The 23,046-nt window shown below is 32.2% G+C and overlaps 1 pseudogene; it reads left to right on the forward strand.

The window, feature by feature from the left end:
- Window positions 1-8,744: 8,744 nt before the first annotated feature.
- On the forward strand, window positions 8,745-8,881 carry LOC149170516 (U4 spliceosomal RNA; annotated as a pseudogene).
- Window positions 8,882-23,046: the final 14,165 nt, after the last annotated feature.

The following is a 23,046-nucleotide window of genomic DNA, read 5'->3' on the forward strand; positions in this document are numbered from 1 at the left end:
GTTTGGTTGGAATTTGACAAATTTTTGTTGACTGAGTCATAATGAATCCAGACATATCAAATTAAAATTATATTACTAAATTTCTAAAACAACACATTCTTATATATTTAATTTTTTTCATATTTAGAATTAATCTAAAATCATTTACTTATTTATTAATAAAAAAATAGATTGTTAATATCATAAGATAATTTTTGTAATGGACTCCATTAATATCACAACTTAATCATTCTAATTGGCTACATTAATATCTACATGATTATAATTATGTGATATATGAAGGTTAAATTAATAAATATTAGGAAATTTAAATAATAAAAAATGTAGTATGTTTTAAGTTTGTGAGATATTTCAACATAATTTTATATATTTATAACCTGTTTTAATTATTTGAATTTCTTAATATTTATTAAGAAAATTTGTTTCTAAAACAATTAATTCTATATGTCTCCATTGTTTAAAAAGAATAACCATATATAAGTTGATCTTAATCTTAAAACAAAATTATTTTTTTATTTTATGTATTTATAAATATTTTTAATGGGTTGTCTAAAACCTATATGTTTAGGAATTTTTGATTGGAATTTGACAATTTTTTTGTTGACTCAATCTTAATTTTTATTGTTTACCCAAATACAATTGTAATTCCAAACAATCTTTGCCAAATTATAAACAATAGAAAATCTAACAACACATGGATTTAAGCATATATTAAGTAAGGCATTTAAAGTTTAAAAAAAAAAGTTGAAAAGATTTTTTTATTTAATTAATCTATTCTTATACATATTTGTATTATACAATGGTTTTTTTTGTAATTATAATTTAGGAGATAATTAAAAAAAAAGGTTACACTAAGAGATTTAATATAACTTTTCATAATATAATTTTATAAAATCCATATCTTATTTTGCTAACATATTATAATATGCATGTAATATAATGAGAAGAGTTTTTTCATTATTATCTTATATAATTATATAATTCTATTTCTTTGAAAAAAGTTATAAGAAATGTTTAAAAAATTCTCATTAAAATATTAAATACATTTAATTATTTAAATTAATACATTCCAGCTAAACACATATACATTATCCAAATTCCTATAATATTAATAACAGCCAATTACATTTAAAACCCATATGTTAATGGTTGTGTAAGAGTGAAATTTTAACTAATAAAAAATAGTTGGGGAACAACTTGGTTTTTTTCTAGATTCAAGATCACATGGCTACTTGTTTTGTATAGTAGTGAATTTATTTTAGTTACATGTTGTAATTATGTATGTAATGTGAATCATAATTAACTATTGTCAATTGTGATTAGGTCTAATAACCACCTAAATAAGGAGTAGTATTTAAGGTGTACTAACCACCCAAATAATGTTTGGTTGGAACTTGACAAATTCTTGTTGACTCAATCATAATGAATCAAGAAATATCAAATTAAAATTATATTACTAAATTTCTAAAACAACACATTCTTATATATTAATTTTTTTCATATTTGGAATTAATCTAAAATAATTTTACTTATTTATTAATAAAACAATAGATTGTTAATATCATAAGATAATCGTAATGGACTCCATTAATATCACAAATTAATCATTCTAATGGACTACATTAATATCTACATGATTATTATTATGTGGTATGTTTTAAATAATAATAAAATGTAGTATTTTTAAAGTTTCTGAAATTTTTCACCATAATTTTATATATTTATAAATTTTTTTAATTATTTGAATTTCTTAATATTTATTCAGATAGTATTTCTTATTTAATAATGTAATTTTTAATCATATAGTAATCATAATATTTATAATTTATATGTTCTTAACCATTAAGAAAATGGGTTTCTAAAACAATTAATTCTATATGTCTCCATTGTTTTAAAAAAATAAAGATATATAAGTTGATCTTAATCTTAAAACTGAATTATTATATTTATTTTATGTATTTATAAATATTTTTAATGGGTTGTCTAAAACCTACATGTTTAGGAATTTTTGGTTGGAACTTTACAATATTTTGTTCAATTAATCTTAATTTATATTGTTTACTCAAATTTACTTGTAATTCCAAACAATCCTTGCCAAATTTACTTGTAATTCCAAACAATCTTGTCCAAATTATAAACAATAGAAAATCTAACAACACGTGAATATAATTATATTAAATTTAAATAGAGGAGAATGATCTAACAATTCAGTATCAAAGTTTTGTCACTGAATGTTTACAAGTAACATGAATTTGTTAAAAGATTGTTGAGAAATTAGTTTGTCTTTTAATATCTCCCAACTCAAATGACCATTAGTGATAGTGTAGTGAAAGTGAGAAACATCTTCTCTAATGCTAACGTCTTCTCTAAATCTTGTGCACTTTAACCTAATTATTCCAATTCACCCAATATTTTTTACCTATTTTTTACCTATTTGATTAAATTGTACCAGTTAACCAATAAAAAGTTTCAATACATAAAAGTAACCCTCATTTTCTTCATATTTCAATATCCATATATAATTAACTCAACAAAATCTTGTTTTTAATACTAAACTCATAACCTTAATTTCTAAAATACTACATAATTACCATTTACTTCCACATAAATATAAAAAAAATAAAGTTTCATATATTATGAATTAATTATTCACATATCATTCAAAAAAACATATGGATCTACTCTTTAAACATTATAATCTTGGTGGGACCACATTACTTTGAGAAGCAGGATTTGAGGATCCGATGTTTCGAGCAAACTGGCTCCAAATTATCAAACAAATTGCCAACTAAACTATCATCCAAATCATCACACAAAATGTCATCATTACCTCCACCATGGATGTTTTGCAACCTTTGGCCATCAAAACATACAATTGGACACACGGAAGGGTTAGGGTGTACTTTTGCATCCACATTATCTATATGGCATTCTTCCCTATTGCAATATGTTTCCCTAATGTTATGAACATTTTCAGGATAGCATTGAACAACAAGATTATGATGACGAGGAGCATTAGTTGATAATGAACTATCAAGAGGAATTGTTCTTTCCATTATATCATCCATAGTACGATACTTATGAGGAATTATAAAATCATTTTCAAGAGTAGCTTCACTCGTTTTTCTCTTATATGTAGCTCTCCTATGCTCATTTATGGCATCCTTATTTTGCTGATACCGTAAACGACGACTTTCATTAGACCTCTCACGTGATTCTAGTGACAAATTTTATTTTCTTGTATGCTTGCTTGTACGTTCAGATGACATGTCTACAATGAATAATAAATTATTCATTATGGAATCATAAACATGGAACATAACAAATATCTAATATAAAAAAATGAAAAAAAATGAAAAAGGCACAAGTTTTTTTTTGGAAATTGTAAAAAACATAAAAAGTGTATATGTTATTTTTTTCCAACCATATAAACTTATCAAAATGTATAAGGATTTTTCCAAATGGCTAAAAACAAAAATAAATTTTTCAAAATGGAAAAAAACAGAAATGAATTCTTCCAAATGGCTTAAACAAAAAAGTCTAAATTTCCATGTATCATATTAGAATCAAAACGAAACCCATACTATTGAGACATAATACTCTAAGAATTATATGAATTAGAAGTATACCTAAAAATTTGGAACTATATACTATCAAAATATAAATGCAAATATTAAAATGTACATAAACATATAACATTGTTTGAGAATCAATGACAAAAACCAATACAAATAACATGTATAACATAACTCATAGAAATTATAATTATACAAATAAACAAAAATGCATAACATCGTGACACATTTACATGTAAATAAGAAAACTTCAGGGGAAACAATATGAAATATTTTACATCATAAAGATCGATACAAACGCAATTTTAAAGTATTACCATAAAGACCCATAGTATGTATAGAGACAAAAATGGAAATATTTTCCACAACCATAGACAGTATGTAAAAATGAAATATTTATAAGAACTCCTAAGAATACTAATATCCTAAGAATCCATATCCATATCCAATGGTGGAATCTCATCAACAGAATCCATACAGGGAGAAATTGCAAAAACATTTCCATACTCAATCAAATCATTGCAATCCTCCAATGTTGGGTACCAAAACCTAAACATCTACTCATTAGTTGAATTATCAATATCTATTGGAAAACATATGCGAGTCATCATGTCATATAATAGGAAAGGAACTTCATTGCAGTTGCACATAAGAACCACACCATGGATTGTTCAAAATGGAAGATAACCAAGACATTTGCTATTTATATCTACAGAAATTTCTTCCAACAACTTCCATATGAAACCCCAATCATCTTCAAAGTAGTCAATTCTTTGTTCAACACATGGTTGACCAAATTGGAAATGATATAATTCTTCAATTGACCATACAAAAGTGGAGCCACCATTGATAAGGCATATCAACTGATTGATGTATATTACTAATGACATGCAATGTATGTCACTGATTGGAACAAATGAAAAACCCCATTCATTTTTTATTACATCAAACCAGTAGATTGTATACCCGTACAGATGATAATATTCATACTCCTTGTCAAGATACGACCAAAAAAAATTACTTTTATAAAACACTACATTCTTAGGGGGTGAAGTGCCACCAAATCGAACATCAGCCCTTTGCGATACCCTATCAAGACTACTGCAAACATAAAAGTTTGACTGGATTATGTCATACATACGTTTTAGAACAACCTAATCTTGTCTTTCGTTGCTTACATTTTCTAACAATGAAAAGAATCCTTAGTGTCCAATTCGTATTGGCCCTATGTTTTAAAATTCCTTTGTAAATGGATTCGTAAAAAATACTTGTGTGTATGGGAGCATTCTATTGGTAAGGATAAAACCACCATTGGTCTAACAATACATTCTACTTTGTATCTTGAATCTATGAATCACAAATGAAACTAAGATATGTGCCCATTCTGATTAAGGTATTGAGGAGCAAAACAATTGTCTTCAATATTGAAGAAAGGAACGATATATCCAAATTCATTCATAGAGACATTCTTGCAGCATAACAAGAAAAAAGGATTTTGCCAAACATTCTTCCATTTCTTACAAACGATGCGAAACTTTATCACAGTCGATAAAGGGAGCCACAGGAAGGAAATTTCAAGAACTTCGAATGGAAGACAACTCCAAATAGATGGATCCATGATCAAAAAATGAAATCACCTAATAGTAAAAATAAAAACACATTTGATATCAACAAAACAATTTAATGTTGAATAAAATTAAAAGTAACATTCATACATAATTTACCATTTACACATATAAAAAAAAATCACATATACACATTGTATAAAATCAAATGAGTGATGATAACATTATTAGGACACTGAACACAATTCCACAATTTTCTAAACCTAATATCTATAATCCAAGATTATTAATGTTAGTAAACCTATAATTATGTTTATATTAAGGTCTATGTTTAATATCGATGCTATAATGTCTCTACAAATATATTTATAATATCAAATAAGAACAACTCATTAGGTAGGTTTCCATGAAGGAAAACACCTAATTCATAATGCCAACAAAAAATTGCCTGGAAAACACCATCTTATGTTTTTGTTGGACTACACAATTTCCCATAAAAGATGTTAATGGTTGTGTAAGAGTGAAATTTTAACTAATAAAAAATTGTTGGGGAACAACTTGGTTTTTTTTTCTAGATTCAAGATCACATGGCTAATTGTTTTGTATAGTAGTGAATTTATTTTAGTTATATGTTTTAATTATGTATGTAATGTGAATCATAATTAACTATTGCCAATTGTGATTAGGTGTAATAACCACCTAAATAAGGAGTAGTCTTTAAGGTGTAATAACCTTCTAAATAATGTTTGGTTAAAATTTGACAAATTTTTGTTGACTCAATCATAATGAATAGAGACATATCAAATTAGAATTATATTACTAAATTTCTAAAAGAACACATTCTTATATGTCAATTTTTTTCATATTTAGAATTAATCTAAAATCATTTTATTTATTTATTAATAAAACAATAGATTGTTAATATCATAAGATAATTTTTGTAATGGATTCCATTAATATCACAACTTAATAATTCTAATGGACTAAATTAATATGTAGTATGTTTTAAGTTTGTGAGATATTTCAACATAATTTTATATATTTATAACTTTTTTTAATTATTTGAATTTCTTAATATTTATTAAGAAAATTTGTTTCTAAAACAATTAATTCTATATGTCTCCATTGTTTAAAAAAAATAACGATATATACGTTGATCTTAATCTTAAAACAAAATTATTATTTTTATTTTATGTATTTATAAATATTTTTAATGGGTTGTCTAAAACCTATATGTTTAGGAATTTGACAATTTTTTTGTTGACTCAATCTTAATTTTTATTGTTTACCCAAATTTAATTGTAATTCCAAACAATCTTTGCCAAATTTACTTGTAATGCCAAACAATCTTTACCCAAATTTACTTGTAATTGCAAACAATCTTTGCCAAATTATAAACAACAGAAAATCTAACAACACATGAATTTAAGCATATATTAAGTAAGGTATTTAAAGTTTAAAAAAACATTTCAAAACATTTTATTTATTTAATTAATCTATCCTTATACATATTTGTATTATACAATGGTTTTTTTTTAATTATAATTTAGGAGATAATTAAAAAAAAAAGGTTACACTAAGAGATTTAATATAACTTTTTATAATATAATTTTATAAAATCCATTTCTTATTTTTCTAACATGTTATAATATGCATGTAATATAATGAGAAAAGTTTTTTCATTATTATCTTATATAATTATATAATTCTATTTCTTTGAAAAAAGTTAAAAGAAATGTTTAAACAATTCTCAGTAAAATATTAAATACATTTAATGATTTAAATTAATACATTCCAGCTAAACACATATACATTATCCAAATTCCTATAATATTAATAACAACCAATTACGTTTAAAACCCATATGTTAATAGTTGTGTAAGAGAGAAATTTTAACTAATAAAAAATAGTTGGGGAACAACTTGGTTTTTTTCTAGATTCAAGATCACATGGCTGCTTGTTTTGTATAGTAGTGAATTTATTTTAGTTACATGTTGTAATTATGTATGTAATGTGAATCATAATTAACTATTGTCAATTGTGATTATGTGTAATAACCACCTAAATAAGGAGTAGTATTTAAGGTGTACTAACCACCTAAATAATGTTTGGTTGGAATTTGACAAATTCTTGTTCACTCAATGATAATGAATCAAGAAATATCAAATTAAAGCTATATTACTAAATTTCTAAAACAAAACATTCTTATATATTAATTTTTTCATATTTGGAATTAATCTAAAATCATTTTAATTATTTATTAATAAAACAATAGATTGTTAATATCATAAGATAATCGTTGTAATGGACTCCATTAATATCACAACTTAATCATTCTAATGGACTACATTATTATCTATATGATTATGATTATGTGGTACGTTTTAAATAATAATAAAAAGTAGTATTTTTTAAGTTTAGATTTTTCAACATAATTTTATATATTTATATATTTTTTTAATTATTTGAATTTCTTAATATTTATTGAGATAGTATTTCTTATTTAATAATGTAATTTTTAATCATACAGTAATCATAATATTTATAATTTATATGTTCTTGACCATTAAGAAAATGTATTTCTAAAACAATTAATTATATATTTCTCCATTATTTTAAAAAAATAACGATATATAAGTTGATTTTAATCTTAAATCTGAATTATTATATTTATTTTATGTATTGATAAATATTTTTTATGGTTTGTCTAAAACCTAGATGTTTAGGAATTTTTGGTTGGAATTTGACAATATTTTGTTCAATTAATCTTAATTTATATTGTTTACTCAAATTTACTTGTAATTCCAAACAATCTTTGCCAAATTTACCTGTAATTCCAAACAATCTTTACTCAAATTTAGTTGTAATTTTTAATTTTTTTCTTCACTCAAATTTACTTGTAATTCCAAACAATCTTGTCCAAATTATAAACAATAGAAAATCTAACAACACGTGAATATAATTATATTAAATTTAAATAGAGGAGAATGATCTAACAATTGCATGGGTAATAAATGAATTTTAGTTGGAGAGGTATTTAATGTCAATTCAGTATCAAGGTTTTGTGAGTGAATGTTTACAAGTAACATGAATTTATTAAAACATTGTTGAGAAATTAGTTTCTTTTAATATCTCCCAACTCAAATGACTATTAGTGATAGTGTAGTGAAAGTGAGAAACATCTTCTCTAATGCTAACATCTTCTCTAAAGCTTGTGCACTTTAACCTAATTATTCCAATTCACCCAATATTTTTTACCTCTTTGATTAAATTGTACAAGTTAACCACTAAAAAGTTTCAATACATAAAAGTCCTCCTCATTTTCTTCATATTTCAATATCCATATATAATTAACTCAACAAAATCTTGTTTTTAACACTAAACTCATAACCTTAATTTTTAAAATACTACATAATTACCATTTACTTACACATAAATATAAACAAATAAAGTTTCATATATTATTAATTAATTATTCACATATCATTGAAAAAAACTATGGATCTACTCTTTAAACATTATAATCATCCAAATAATTGAACATTCACACATCTCACAATTCAGAAAAATAAATACAAAGATTTGGAACAAATGATACGTAGCCATCTTTGCCCTTGGGGCAATGACGCATCCAGTGAGGTAAAACCGAGGAGCGTCAATTGCTGGTTGAAAGCTATTTCCAGCCCCCCTCGTTGGCTTGGGCTACGCCTTTTTGGGAATTGCTGGTTAAGGTATAATATTGTCGTATATGGAATTTGTTGGCCTATGTCAAATTTGGGAAGATATTTCTTCGTGGATGTTCAGGGTTTATTTAGGACTGGGTGAAGAAATGGTAAGTTCGGTAAGATATTTCTTAATGTATGTGGATGAATTATTCTGGTTACCAGAATACCAATATTACAAGAGAACTTGCATCGCTGGTTTATTACCATTTGGTTGGGTTTTTTTCAAAGCCATTTAGTTTATGATTCTAGTATATGTTATCTATTCATTCTTTCTGCAGAAAACATTTTATTTGCGGTAAGGTATGTACGTCAATATCAACTCTATGTACAGATTCAGTGGTACTTCCTATGGGATTGGAACTCAAAAACTGTTTGACTTCATTTTTTTATTTGAGGTTCAATCAGAAAAACAATTCTAAGTATTTGACAATTCGAATATGATTATTCATTAGAATTTGAGATTATTCATTAATTTTTTCTAAATAAAATTACTCTAAAAGAAAACTACTGTTCTTGCCCACATCCCCTTATCACCATCTACTTGTATCATTTATTCATGCAGCTCATGAGAAAGGAAATTTAATTCTTGCTGCTACTATTACCATTTTCAACCAAAAGGGTTCCTCCAATGCATCTTGAAAGAAATCTTGAAAAAAATACTAGGTAGAGAAAAAGAAGGTTGCAAAAGATTTTGCACCTTTCTTAGCAAATAGAAGCTAAAGCCCCTTCAAATATTTGGAGTAATCCTTCAACAATTCCAAGCACTAAGAAAGAAATGCATGCATCCATTGAGCCTTTGATTATAATAGATGGAATGGTATGAATACTAATTACAATAAATATTTAATAAACACTCAAGATGGAGTGGGATTCAAAAGGTTACAATCGGAGATGGAGTAGGAGAGTTATTCTATTATTCCTCCAATTTACAATCAGAAATGGAGTGACAGAGTTATTATTAACAGAATGAATGGTGAAATTGATGGAAACCTATCAAAGAGATTTAGAACAGTGGGTGAAGGAGCTCAAAGGTAAGCTAAGATCACTGGTTCTAGTCTCATCGATACCTTAAAACCAGCATGGTTTCCGCTGGTGCTGCTCAGGGAGGGTGCAATCCCCCCATGTGACTTTGATGGCTTAGATGCCCCTGTGTCACCCATTCTAGTCTAGCCTCGCCGATACCTTAAGGTCACGGGTTCTAGTCTAAAATCAGCATGGTTTCTACTGGCTCAGGTTGGGTGAAATCCCCCAAGGTGACTTTGACGGCTTAGATGCCCTTGAGTCGTGGCCTCTCAGCCACAGGGTAAGCCTGATTTTCACGATTCACCCACTTATCAACCAAGGAAAAGAAATTGATGGAAATCTGTTTTTTCAAGCTATTATTTTCATTGCCGATTGGAATGGTGAAATTGATGGACACCTGTTTTTTTGCTGTAATGGTGAAATTAATGGACACCTATTTTTTGGAGTTATAGAGACACTTGTTTTTTGGAGTTATTATTAACAGCAAGAAAGTGTAAAATTGATGTACAATTTAATGAAACTACCAACAACTGTTATTTTTAATTAGATATGTCACCAATGGTTTGAAAAGGATGATCATCTTATTCCTGAGATAATTAAATCCAAATCATTTCAAAATGGTATAAAAAGCTTTCATCACTATCACTATCCCTCTTATCACTCAAAATTTTTAAATAATTAATAATATACACACTATAAAATTTTTAAATAATTAAAAATACACACTATTAACTTTAATCTTTGTTTTGTTTTAATCTTACTCTAAATTATAAAAAAAAAAAAAAAGGTTATCAAAGTGTGCAATTAGTTGGAGGAGTGGTGTATATTCATACAGGAAGCACCAACAAAAATATCATACCATTAGAAAAAAAAAACTAAAATCACCAAAAAAAAATCCCACCCACTTTTCAATTTCAGACAATTTGTCATGGTTCTCAGGTTCTCAACTCCAAACAATTCGTTAAGGTTCTAAAGCAAATCAACTGGAGTATCAGAAAATAAAAAAAATTATCATGCAAGTGAATTACATGAGTGTTTAATCTGCGAGCGACCAAATCACCGTACGGTGTTTGGTAGAGTCGTTTGAAAAAAGAATGGAAAAAAAATCATGGATTGGGGAGGAACATAGGGTAATTGGATTAAAACTCATCCAAGTCTGTCACTGAGTTATATAGTGTAAGCCATCGATGCATATCAGGACGCCTGGAATTTTTTTCGCGAAGTTTGTAGGTTAAATCTGCGCAGCCCATCCTATCGTGAAGGAAGGGGAGGGCCATAATATATATATCTATATATCTATATATATATATATATATATATATATATATATATATAAGAATGCGTGTGATAAGGGAAAATCTCAAAGTAGACTAACTGAAAGCCTACCATAACCTCTTTTCCTGGAGAAAATCTTCCCCTATAGTCTACACCTATGGATAATAACACAAGCCAGTAGGAGAGAATGGGTTAGCCCTTACTACACCGAGATTACACACACCCACTGAAGGAAAATAGCCTTTGCCAATCTAGTTCCCTCTGAGGGAACAACCCTATATTGGATTTCACACTCCTACACACATTCTAGCGAGTGAGGAGTTAGCCCGACAACTCACTCACAGTAACATGCTGACTAATTGATTAATGGACTACCCCTATCTAATTTCTATCTCTACCTACTGAAGTCTCTCTTTACTATTATATAATTGTTTCTACTTTAGCATATAGTATTCCAACATCTCGTAACCCCATATTTTTTACCACTTTCTTTAGCACGCATGCCTGCAATCAAGCACACTCTCTGGAAATGGTTTGGTTATGGCCTGCCATCCCTCTACCATTCTCTGAGGGATTATCATAAAGAACTATGCAATTATAAGCGAAGTGGGGTTATGGTCTCTTACCCTTGATCTTTACTTGGTTGGTTGGAACCTACCCTGCAAGGATTTATAAATACCTTTGGTTAGTATAGGAATAAGAAAAGTAGGAGAACATAAGGAACTTTAGTTACTCAACCATAAGGGAGACGATGCGCAATTAGGCTCTCAATAGTGGGAGAGGAATTTCTTGCTTGCTTGACCAAATCAAAGTGGAGCAAGGGTTCGTTAGCACACTCAACCAACAGAAGAGGATGCGCAAGCAGGCAACTATAATAAATCTAAGGAGACGAAGGAAGGTCTAAATTCTCCCTTGCCTCATTGAAGAGTGGTAGCGTTTTCCTATTTGATAAGTAGAAATTGTTCCTATATGATAAAAGAGGAGAAGAGAAAGGTATAAATCCCAATGAAAGGAGAATAATGGTGCCAAATTCAAAGGGGTTTAGCAGTTCCAAACCTAATTTCAAAAGTAGTTCCAAACCCCATTTCCAAAGGAGAAAAAAGAGATGAGAGTGCTTAAGTCATTTATTCCTTGCATCATAGGTCAAATTCAAAGGGTATGTATGAATTGTCCCTTACCTAAAAGACGATATAATAGTAGTTGCCCTAAATCAAAGGGTATCAATGATAATATAGATTCAAATGGTTGATATAGGTGGACCTTTTTGGGATATAGATGGACCTATTTGATATAGTCCTGGGTTGATTGACTTCATGGGGTCAAAGTCAAAATAGTCATGAAGGAGATGGGGGGGTTAACTTTATATCCCTATCCCTATATATGGAGGTAGGGCATTTTCACAAGCCACTAACTCTGGTAACAAGCTAGGGCCACAAGATTTTTACAAGCTCTGGTGGGTGATTGGGTCCCCGATTCAATTCGATGGTGTGATTTGCTTAGCTATGGTGGGGCCGGTATAAGGGGCTAGGGCCGAGATGCCACTAACTAGCTGGTAGAAGGGGTTCAGAGAACATGACATTCATCCATTCATCCAACTGAATATGTCAGCTTTAGAGTTAGGTGAGAATCCCTTGGCTAACAAATGAGTATTTCTTGGTCCGTGACAAAAAAAAATACAAGTTGTTAGGTTAGGCGAGAGAGAGAATTCTCTCCTTCCTTACCCAAGACAGAGGGACTTTGAGAAGGATTTGATATGATTGGCAACTGGCTTTGTCTCTATATTCATTTCCCCCAAATCTTCCACACCTTTCATTTCAATGAATCTCTGTGAGAAAATATCAACATACTCCTGGAGTAGAGTTACTATCTTTGCAAAGGTATATTCATACTAATAGTCTTGAATGATGGGTAGCTTGGGACCCTCCTCAGTACCAATGTTTATAATATTTTTCTTTAGGGGTCCACTATACTGAATAAGATTACTGGTATCACTTGTGTCTTAGACTATGTGGTCCCCATCCAATTCCTTGAATTGTAAGTGACGCAGGTATTCCACGGGATCATCCTCTGTCGCACCAATGGTTAGGCACTATGTCTGTTTCATCCGTAGCTCTTAAAAGTGTCACGAAAACTTACACACAATTCCAACTAATAGGTTGCTTTTTGTTTCATCTATTCCTGTAGATATTAACTCTTCAGAAATTCCTTCAAGGTTTGCACAAATTTATGCACCCATTTCTAAATTGAGGTTCCCTATATCTCCCAATGGTCTTTATAGCAATCCACATGTTCCACTAAGTTCGAATTACCTCCAAATCATAACAGATTTCGAGAAAAGCTTGGTTTCACAATTCTTGGTATCAACAAATCCATTCTATCTTATGGGAATTGTGTCTTTAACACCTCCATAGTATACTCAAACTCACCCAACATTCCTTTATGCATATCCCATCATCTTATCAGAGTTTATGTTAGTGTAATTTCTAGTGCTCCTACTCTCTACTACCTTCTCTCTTTTTCTAGAAACCATGTTTCATAAATTTTCAAACTAGATGGTCCCACTACACAATAATATGAATGAAGGCCTTGTTTCATCAAATTTTCATACTGGACCCATTAGAACTTTCAAACTGCATCAACCAATAATCAGCTAATCTGAAGAGTCATATCACTGTCACCAAAACACTGTGTTGAACCCAGAAACGTGCATCATCATTCAAAACTAGTTGCAACCTCAAAAATCATGCATCAGAATGTATACACCACTTTACTGAACCCAACCTGCATGTGTACGCTACATCCTTTAACCAAACCTACTTATACCTTCAAAACTACTGAAACATAAAGCTTCTGAATCAAGTCTGTACCAACTAGCAATATATTGAACATCTATTGTAAATTTACCGAGAATTACACAGGAAGTAGCAAAGATAACTATTCTCACTTAGAAAATCAGTCAATCAGGCATGAAACTCCTTATCCATTTAGTTACAATCAAATCTAAGAAGACTTCATTGACAAACAACATTTAAACAACATAACTGATTAGATAGATCAGTCATTACTGAAGAATAGGCTTTTCTTTGTCACACGCTACTTGGAAGAGTCAAACCTGCATGTAAACGCACTTTTACCAAGGAAAACCAGCTTATAGATCTGCAAATATTAACTCACAACTTTGCTTCTATTTCAGACTTGAGAAAAACCCAGATTAGACATTTAAAGGATAAAAAAAGTGTACACAATCATATCTATCCCAACCAATATCAGATCATTCAATGATAAGTCATTTCAGGTCTCATGATCCTGATCCAACATTGAATTCAAGGTGCTCAAAATATTTTAGATCAAATCACGAACACAACCCCTGCAACGTATAATATACTTCAGATTGAAGTATTCCTGAGAAACCCTTTCACTTGCACACTCTTTGTTTTTTATTTTCTCCTCCTCATATAGTTTTAGGCCTTTCTCAATACCTTGGATCAAAACCACTTAGGACCCATGGTACTCTTGGACGGGATCAAATATTCATTACTACGCTAAATATTGTGGGCTAGTACCATGGTATTGACCCCTGGTATTGTTTCCTCTTGAATTTCCTTGATTTTCCAACATAGACGTGCTTTCTTTCTTGTGAAAGTGCATGAATATGTATACGCTTTTTTGTTCTATGAACCAATGTGTATATGTTTTCCTGACTAAGAGGACCTCTGTATACATCTTAAAGTGCTTTACACCATCATTTTCCTTCAACTTCTTCATTCTGATCAGTATACTTTAGTTCCATATTCCTGTTCCTGTGTACCAATGCCCTATTACCTCTGAATAGACTTGTTATACTGTGGGTTTCCTTTTATCAAAACTGAATTAACCTATGAGTGAGTTTCCATCAAGGACAACACTTGTATCATAATGCCAACAATCTCCCCCTTTGGACTTGATGGTAACCATGAAGTTGTTTATTACTGCAAGTTGTAGAAACTATTAGAGATAACAAGCAACACCAAAAAACTCTCCCCTTTTGACATCAAGGGCAAAGGGTGGACCAAGCTACTCTCCCCATTTGATATACATTATGTTGTCCATGGTCCCCTTGAGTACACGCAGAGTCTAAAGAGATATGTTTCAAAAGAATAACATGACTCTATAATTCAACTAAGTGAGTATGACCTTCCTAATACCAATGACTCATACATACATCAATCACCCAACCAAGTGGGGATATAGCAATTGTTTATACATGACATAAATACAATTATTACATCATCCTTCCCATGCATAGTGGGGGTACAAATTACACCATATGAACAAAAAAGACTCATTAGAAGACTATGACAGACAGAGACATATTATTACATCATGGGCCTTTATATGACCTTTATGTCAAATGATATACATGACATTTATAGGAAAGAACAAATATCTCAACAAGACCACGATAGTCATCAACAACTATCATACACTATATATGATCTGCACCATAAGCTTATGTCAGCAGCATCCAGACCAACAACCTGTATATGTCCATAATCAATTCCCAAGATATGATTATGTAGATATCATCGACCTATGATAAAGTATGACATATATAGATATCAACTCATCCTCTTGATCTCATCAAGATCAACTTGCTCCATTTGCTTAGTACAAAGAGCCTTATCATGACCTTCCATGAATCAATCAGAGCATATGTCATATCCACAAAATCATTCACATCATATGTATGTGAAAACAGCATAGTCATCATCTATGATCGTAACATCATGATCAAGAACTGCATGATATTTACACAAGAACCCTCAATATATCAACCATGTATCATCACTAGGGAACATCCCACATCTGATAAGCATTAACCATGATAATTGACATATGTGAGTATCAAACATATCATCATAAAGTAAGAAGGAATCATCATTATGGGACTAAGTGAGCCATGTCTCCGAATATACATGTCTTCAAATAGCTATGTCTTCATGAGACCTCCAATAACACCATTCTCTTGGCAAACCAACAATATTTATCAATATGAAACTTAAGTAATCATGCATGTATCCAACATAATGTGTATCAATCAAAGAGAAAGCAATATGTGTCTAGAAAGCCATGAGCTCATAGTCATTTGTCAAGCTTTATTGATACCATCAACAGCAACAATCCTAAACCACTATACCATGTGAGAGCTAATAACTATAGGAATCATGCACCATATGAACTTCATGCATCTTTGAAGGCCTGATGACAACAACATAAAAGAAATGAGTGACACATATCATCATCAAATAATGAAGTTGTGTACTCAACCTTTGTTCTTATCCTTGACCTTATGAAGATCACCAAGTAAGCAAAATAACATATGTACTATAAGCATCATCAAAAGAGTCATCCACAATCATCCATAAATCTTATTTGAATAACAACTATGTGGCTCAAGAAATATAAGTATCATCTAAGATTTCATCATAGGCAACCCATGACTGTAGCATACCATGATGTATCATTTAAACACTTAACAACATAAGCATCACCATTGATAAGAATATTTATGTACCAACGACTTCTAAACATAATTCCAATAATGTAAGCATAGCATATTCTCCCCGTGAACCTGTTCCAATTGTTCACTGTCATATCTGATCATTGCATGTATCAGTAAGAGTAATCAAGGCATCATCATCAACTAGTTATACATAAATTAATCAACAACTTATGAGGATCAAAATCACTTCTAAATAACATCCACAGACTATCGTCATCAATCATCAAGAAATAAAAGATAATTGATAAATTTCTGAACCATATCAGATTATTTTTCTGAGTCTGTCCCACTACTTCTTCATTAAACCAACATATACGCGATTGTGGAGCTTTGAACTTGCGTATATACACAACTTGTCGTCATGATAACTACATATGAGAATCAGAACACTAAAATTTCATACTTTCAGTTCCTCTCGAGTCTATTTTGTCTTCATATTGAGCTATGCCACATATTTCTGGTTGTACTTCTTTCTTTTTCCATACCTTGGAGTGCGATGATGTTTGCTCCTTTTGGTATGTTGGCCAAAATTTGATCCTACATTCTTTTGTTATATGCCCAAACTTGTTACAAGCATAACATCTTATATTTTTCATATTCCCTCTATAACAGTTAATGGATTTGTGACCAAACATATTTCAAGAAAAACAATATCCCTTAAAGTACCTGGAAGATGATGATCTTTTTGTGTGACAGTTATTAGCTTAAACCATTCCACTTTTTCATCTTGCTGCAATGTGTCCAAAATTATGACATATAAAAAATTCAACATTATTCATCATAGGAGAATCGATTAGTACTTCCATGATTAGGAGTAAATGATTTTATTTGAAGACTTTATCTCCTTGGTTGTTGATGGGGTTGACCTCTTATCTCATTGTTGAGCATTTCAAATTTTTCACTAGAGTTCCTTACTTCAGTTTGTGAGCTAGATTCACCTTTAACAGTTTCATGAAAACCAAGGCCAGATTTGATGGCATGAGACATTTTACTACTAAGAATATCATCCAAAATCTTAGTACTATCTTGAAATCGTAAAAGTTTATCCGTTCGTTCCAATTTACTTTTTAGAATATTTACCTCAACCTGATATTGCTCTTCCTTTTCAAGATACTGCTTCTTCATTATTTCTTCCTTCTTCCACTTGTTGCCTTAATTCGAGAACTTAATTTTCTTGTTCTTCAAATGCTTGGAGTAGTTCTTCATTCTACTTATTTCAATTTTTGATATCTTCTTTTAGAGAATCGACCACAACTTCAAGACCTTCACAGTAGCTAGTTATTTCTATAAGTTCCTTGGTTTTTGTGTCCTTTTCATTCACTTCATTTCTCAATGATGTCACTTCATCCTGTAGCCTTTAACTTTGATCTTCATTTTCTTTGTATTGTTTCTTTATTTTCTTTCCTTCCTCCAACTGGGCTTTTAACTTGGTAACTTCTTCTTTGTAGGCACATTCCCTTTTATCAATTATATCTTTTTGATCTCTAATTGTGTTTGTGAGCTTTTTAAATTCTACCTCTATTTGATTTCATTATCTTTCATCCATAAGAGAAAATTCAACTGTTTCATTGTCACTTTCATTATCTTCAAAGGAACAGAGAAATGTATCACCAGAGGACAACAAATTCATACTTGATAATTCTTTTGCTTGTTCATCTTCATTCTGAGGTGATTCTAAATCTGAATATTTTCTTCCACATAATGGCCAATCGTCTCTCCCACTGCCACCGTTCCTTTGAGATGTCTTCTTCTTTTGAGATGATTTCTTCTTTTGTTGCTTTCCCATTGATACTACGGATCTCCTTCAAGCAATCAAGCTTCTTATAAAGGACCTACTCTGATACCAATTTTTGGGAATAATATTGAGAGGGGGGGTGAATCAATAACTTTTTCATTTCCATAATCAGATTTATATATGCTACTTTAGTGAAGGGAACTCGCATGTGCACACAACTGTTCGTAAGAAAACCATCATCTATCTTGTGAACTTATGATTCAGTTAATTCATCATATGTTGATCTTTAATTAGTGCATTAGTACTTTATTAAACATTAAACAATAACCATGTGCATTAATAAAAGAATAAACCATCAAACATAAGCAATACACATGAACACCAAGATTTAAGGTGGAAACATAATGCAAGAGAAAACCACACGTTGTTCTTGTCTTTGTCTTCTTCTAATATTAAGAAAATATTTTTACAATCTTGTACTGGTGCAGACTCAAACCAGTACATAGGCACCCACCTACAGAAGGCTACAACCTTCTCTTCTTTTCCAGCTTCTACTGGAAGGGAGCTGCAACACCTTAGCTATTGTACTAGACAATGTGTTTACTAGTACGTAGGCACCGGACTACAGAAGACTACTACCTTCTCTCTTCTTCCAGGAACCACATTTCATAAATTTTCAGACTAGATGCTCCTGGTACACAACAATACGAATGAAGGCTTCGTTTCATCAAATTTTCATACTGGACCCATCAGAAATTTCCAACTACATCAGCCAATAATCAGTTAATCTGAATAGTTAGATTGTTGTCACCAGAACACTGTGTTGAACCCAGAAACCTGCATCATCATTCAGAACCAGCTGCAAGCTCAAAAATCATCCATCATAATGTATATTCTACTTTACTGAACCCAGTCTACATGTATACGCTACTTCCTTTAACCAAACATGTGTATACCCTCAATACTATTGAAACATAAAACTTCTGAATCAAGTTTGTACCAACCAGCAATATACTGAACATCTACTATCAATTTACAGAGCTTTACACAAGCAGTAGCAGAGATAACCCTTCTCACTTAGACAATCAATCAATCAGACATCAAACTCCTTATCCATCCAATTATACATTTAGATCTAAGAAGACTTCATTGATAGATAGCAGTAAAACAACAAAATTGATCAGATAGATGAATCATTACTAAAGAATAGGCTTTTCCTTGGTACACACTGCTTGGAATAGTCGAACCCTCATGTATACGTGCTTTTACTGAGGTGAACCAACATATAGATCTGCAAATATTAACTCACAACTTCGCAGTTACTTCAGACTTCAGAGAAACCCAAATCATGACATTTAAAGAATAAAACAAGTGTACACAACCATATCTAGCCTAACCAATATCAGATCATTCAATGATAAGTCATTTCAGGTCTCATGATCCTGATACAACATTGAATTCAAGGTGCACAAAATATTTCAGATCAAATCACAAACACAACCCATGCAACATATAATAAAATTCATACCTGACAAATGGCTTTATATTGGAATTCAAAATATATTAATTCGCATCCATAAACCCTTTCGGGTCTGCCTTTATCGTATGTCGCATATCTTCCCCGATCTCCGATCGCCGATTGCTCCGATTAGCCTTATCGGCTATCGGCACATCGACGTATTGCATGGTCGCTGGTCTTTTCTATCACCGCTTATATAGTTGCGATGTGATATTGCGATGCGATATATAGCAATCGCATATCGCATAGTCTTCGGGCCGCGGGTTAAGTCCTCCTTGTGTTTTAGCGATGCGATATTCTGAGTAGATCTGGACCATTGATCGGCGCACTCCATTGACGGTCCTCGTTGAATTACGCTGATCACTATCGTGATTTTCATACGGATGCCTTCAATATCTCCCACTAGCCTCCGCTGATTGCGATATGCTGATTTGATCTGGACCATTGATCTGCCTGATCTGATGGCTCCTATGTAGCGCTGTTTGAACCTTCACTTTACTCTGTTTTCCTCCATTCTTCGTGGTTTTTTCTTCTGCGATAGTGTTTTCCACCATTTCTTAATGTTTTCCCCATGTGATAGTGTTTTTGATAGTTATCTATATGAAGACTTAGAGGTTTTTAGGATCCATTTTGGATCAAGCGCCCTCAGTCCCCCTACCCTCATATTGATATCGCAAGTTCCTTCCATCATTGTTTTCTCCCCCACTAAAGTTTCACCAAATACTTCTCCTTGGCCCAACGAGACTCTAATGATGAATCCCACCCAAACATGTTTTATATCGACTTCTAATTCGGTGTGCCCTTTCCTCCATCTTTCCATGAGCCATGCCGGACACTTAGCCAAATTTTTGTTCAGCTAAGCATGACTCACTCATTGTATAATTTCATCATGTTCCACTTTTCTCGAGCATTTTCACCTTCTTCCCTAAGGTCGGATACTGCCTAGGCAAGTCCTGCAACAAACAACGCCCCTTGTTACCCAACTGCATAAGGACTCATCCCATACTTGAAAGGAAAGGTTTAACATTGCATTGGTAAAAACATGTTTCCTTTTCTCATCTCTACATATCACCCATCTTCCAAAGCTTTCAATGAAACACAAGTTACTGCAATAATTACATCTTTATGAGATCTCTCCAAGTGAGTGACTCCTTCCTTTAGTAGCTACAATGTGCACAAATCTGGTCCAACCTAGGTAATCTCCATCACACCACGTTCCTCCTCTTTCAGCGGCACATGAGCAACACTTTCTTCTTCATGCATCACAACTTCTTCCTCAACATGGTTGATAACTATGCCTTGTTCGATCAAAAACTCTTCTTCAAAATTTTAACCAAGAGTTTATTTCACGTTTTCCAAAACTTCACCCTCGGCTATCTTCTTACAAAACATGCCATGTTCTTTTTTCAACTCCTTCATTCCTTTGTATAAATAATCCAGTTTTTCCACAAGTCATAATAATTCACTTATGTTTAGGTCATATATCCCTTCTCTAGCCAATACACGAAGGGCCTTCTCTTTCACACAAAACTCTTCTTGCAATTCTATCAATATTCGTTCAAACCCTTGTGGGGCATCTCGTAATTCTTCCAACAAGATTGGTTCATTAGCCATTCCAATAGTTGTTACCACACCACTATTTCCTTCAACTTCTGTCAAGTGCCCACTTTCACAAAGTAGGATCTGATACCATATGTCACAGCCCCCTGTTGTGATGCCTTAAGATCATAGTGGGCGAGTTGTGACACCGGTGATATTTCATCGCAGTTATACAACTACTTTAACCTAGACTACAGATAATTAAACACTTAGTCAATTTTCCAATTCCAATCTTCTTTATTTAGTTACTGCATTAAACGGTTATACAATTATGTGAAATTGTAAAACCAACAATGTAGAAGAGTATGCGATGGGAGGGGGAAGCTCCCAAAACACATTTCCCCTTTTCTTATTTTTATTAACTTCAAATAATTTACAAAATAATTATAAAGGATCAGCCATGGCCAATCCCATGCCCTGCCCAAGGTATAAAAAGATGTGGTAGCCATTGCACCAACACAATGCACTAGCGAAAAGTGCCAAGTTTCACAACTAGGGTGTGCCCAACCCAAGGTTGGCACCTTGTCTAGCAGAAACCAAAATATTTATGCCCTAAAAAAGTCCATAAAACAAACCCTCAGCCCTTCCCAGAAACCATCTGGCTTGGCGATCTCTCCTCCTTCTGCAATGTTCCTTCGTTGTGTTTCCATATTCTGTAATGTGTGCCTTATAACTCTGTGATATCACACAACTTATATTTCTGTAATATCACAGACTTCGCCCTTTCTACAATCTTATCTATGATCTCTTTGTCTTGTGCGAACTTTCTTGATTCCTCCTCTAAGTGTTGATCTCCTCTACTTATAGTCACTCTATCCTTTTAGTTTAAGTTTTCCAATGCCCTTTCACATTTTGAGCTAACTTCACTCCTTGCACAAGTGCACCCCTTGGCCGACCTACCTGTGGGCATGTGGGCACCCCTTCACTGGGTGGGTGTGCCCTTGCCTGGGTGCTTTGTTTATCGTCCATCCCACACCACCAGCATTGGTCGTTACCATCGCACACTATATATTGCATTGCCAGATCACTCGCCCATCGCGCCCCCATTCGCTATGTCTCAGCCATGGCGGTCGCACTTCCTTGCCTTGCCCATCTTGCTCAAGTGTCCCTCATTCGTGTGGATATCCCATGGGGCATGGGTCTACTAATTTAGACTATCATTATGCTAAGTACGTGCTCTCCCTCACGTGCCCTCTACTATGTCATGTTGTTGGGCGGGCATGCCCATCGTGACGTGCCCACTATTTCTCGCTTAGTGCAGTGGCCAACGCTCTGTCCTTTGCAGGCGGGTCTAGGGAATGTGCCCCTCAATTCATGCACACTACCCCTATGTGGACCTGGGCACCCCTCCTCCACGTGGGCGTGATCATGACACCTCCAAGTCATTTTTTTGGGCCCATCATGGACTCTCGTTGCCCTTGGTGCGCCAACTCGGGGCCCTGAAAATACCTACGTGCAAGTGACCATTTCAAATTAATTAGAAAAGAT

Source organism: Pinus tabuliformis, chromosome 4_2 (genome assembly GCF_031772625.1).
Source record: "Pinus tabuliformis cultivar Carrire ecotype Pingquan chromosome 4_2, CPIR1, whole genome shotgun sequence".
Lineage (NCBI taxonomy): Eukaryota > Viridiplantae > Streptophyta > Pinopsida > Pinales > Pinaceae > Pinus > Pinus tabuliformis.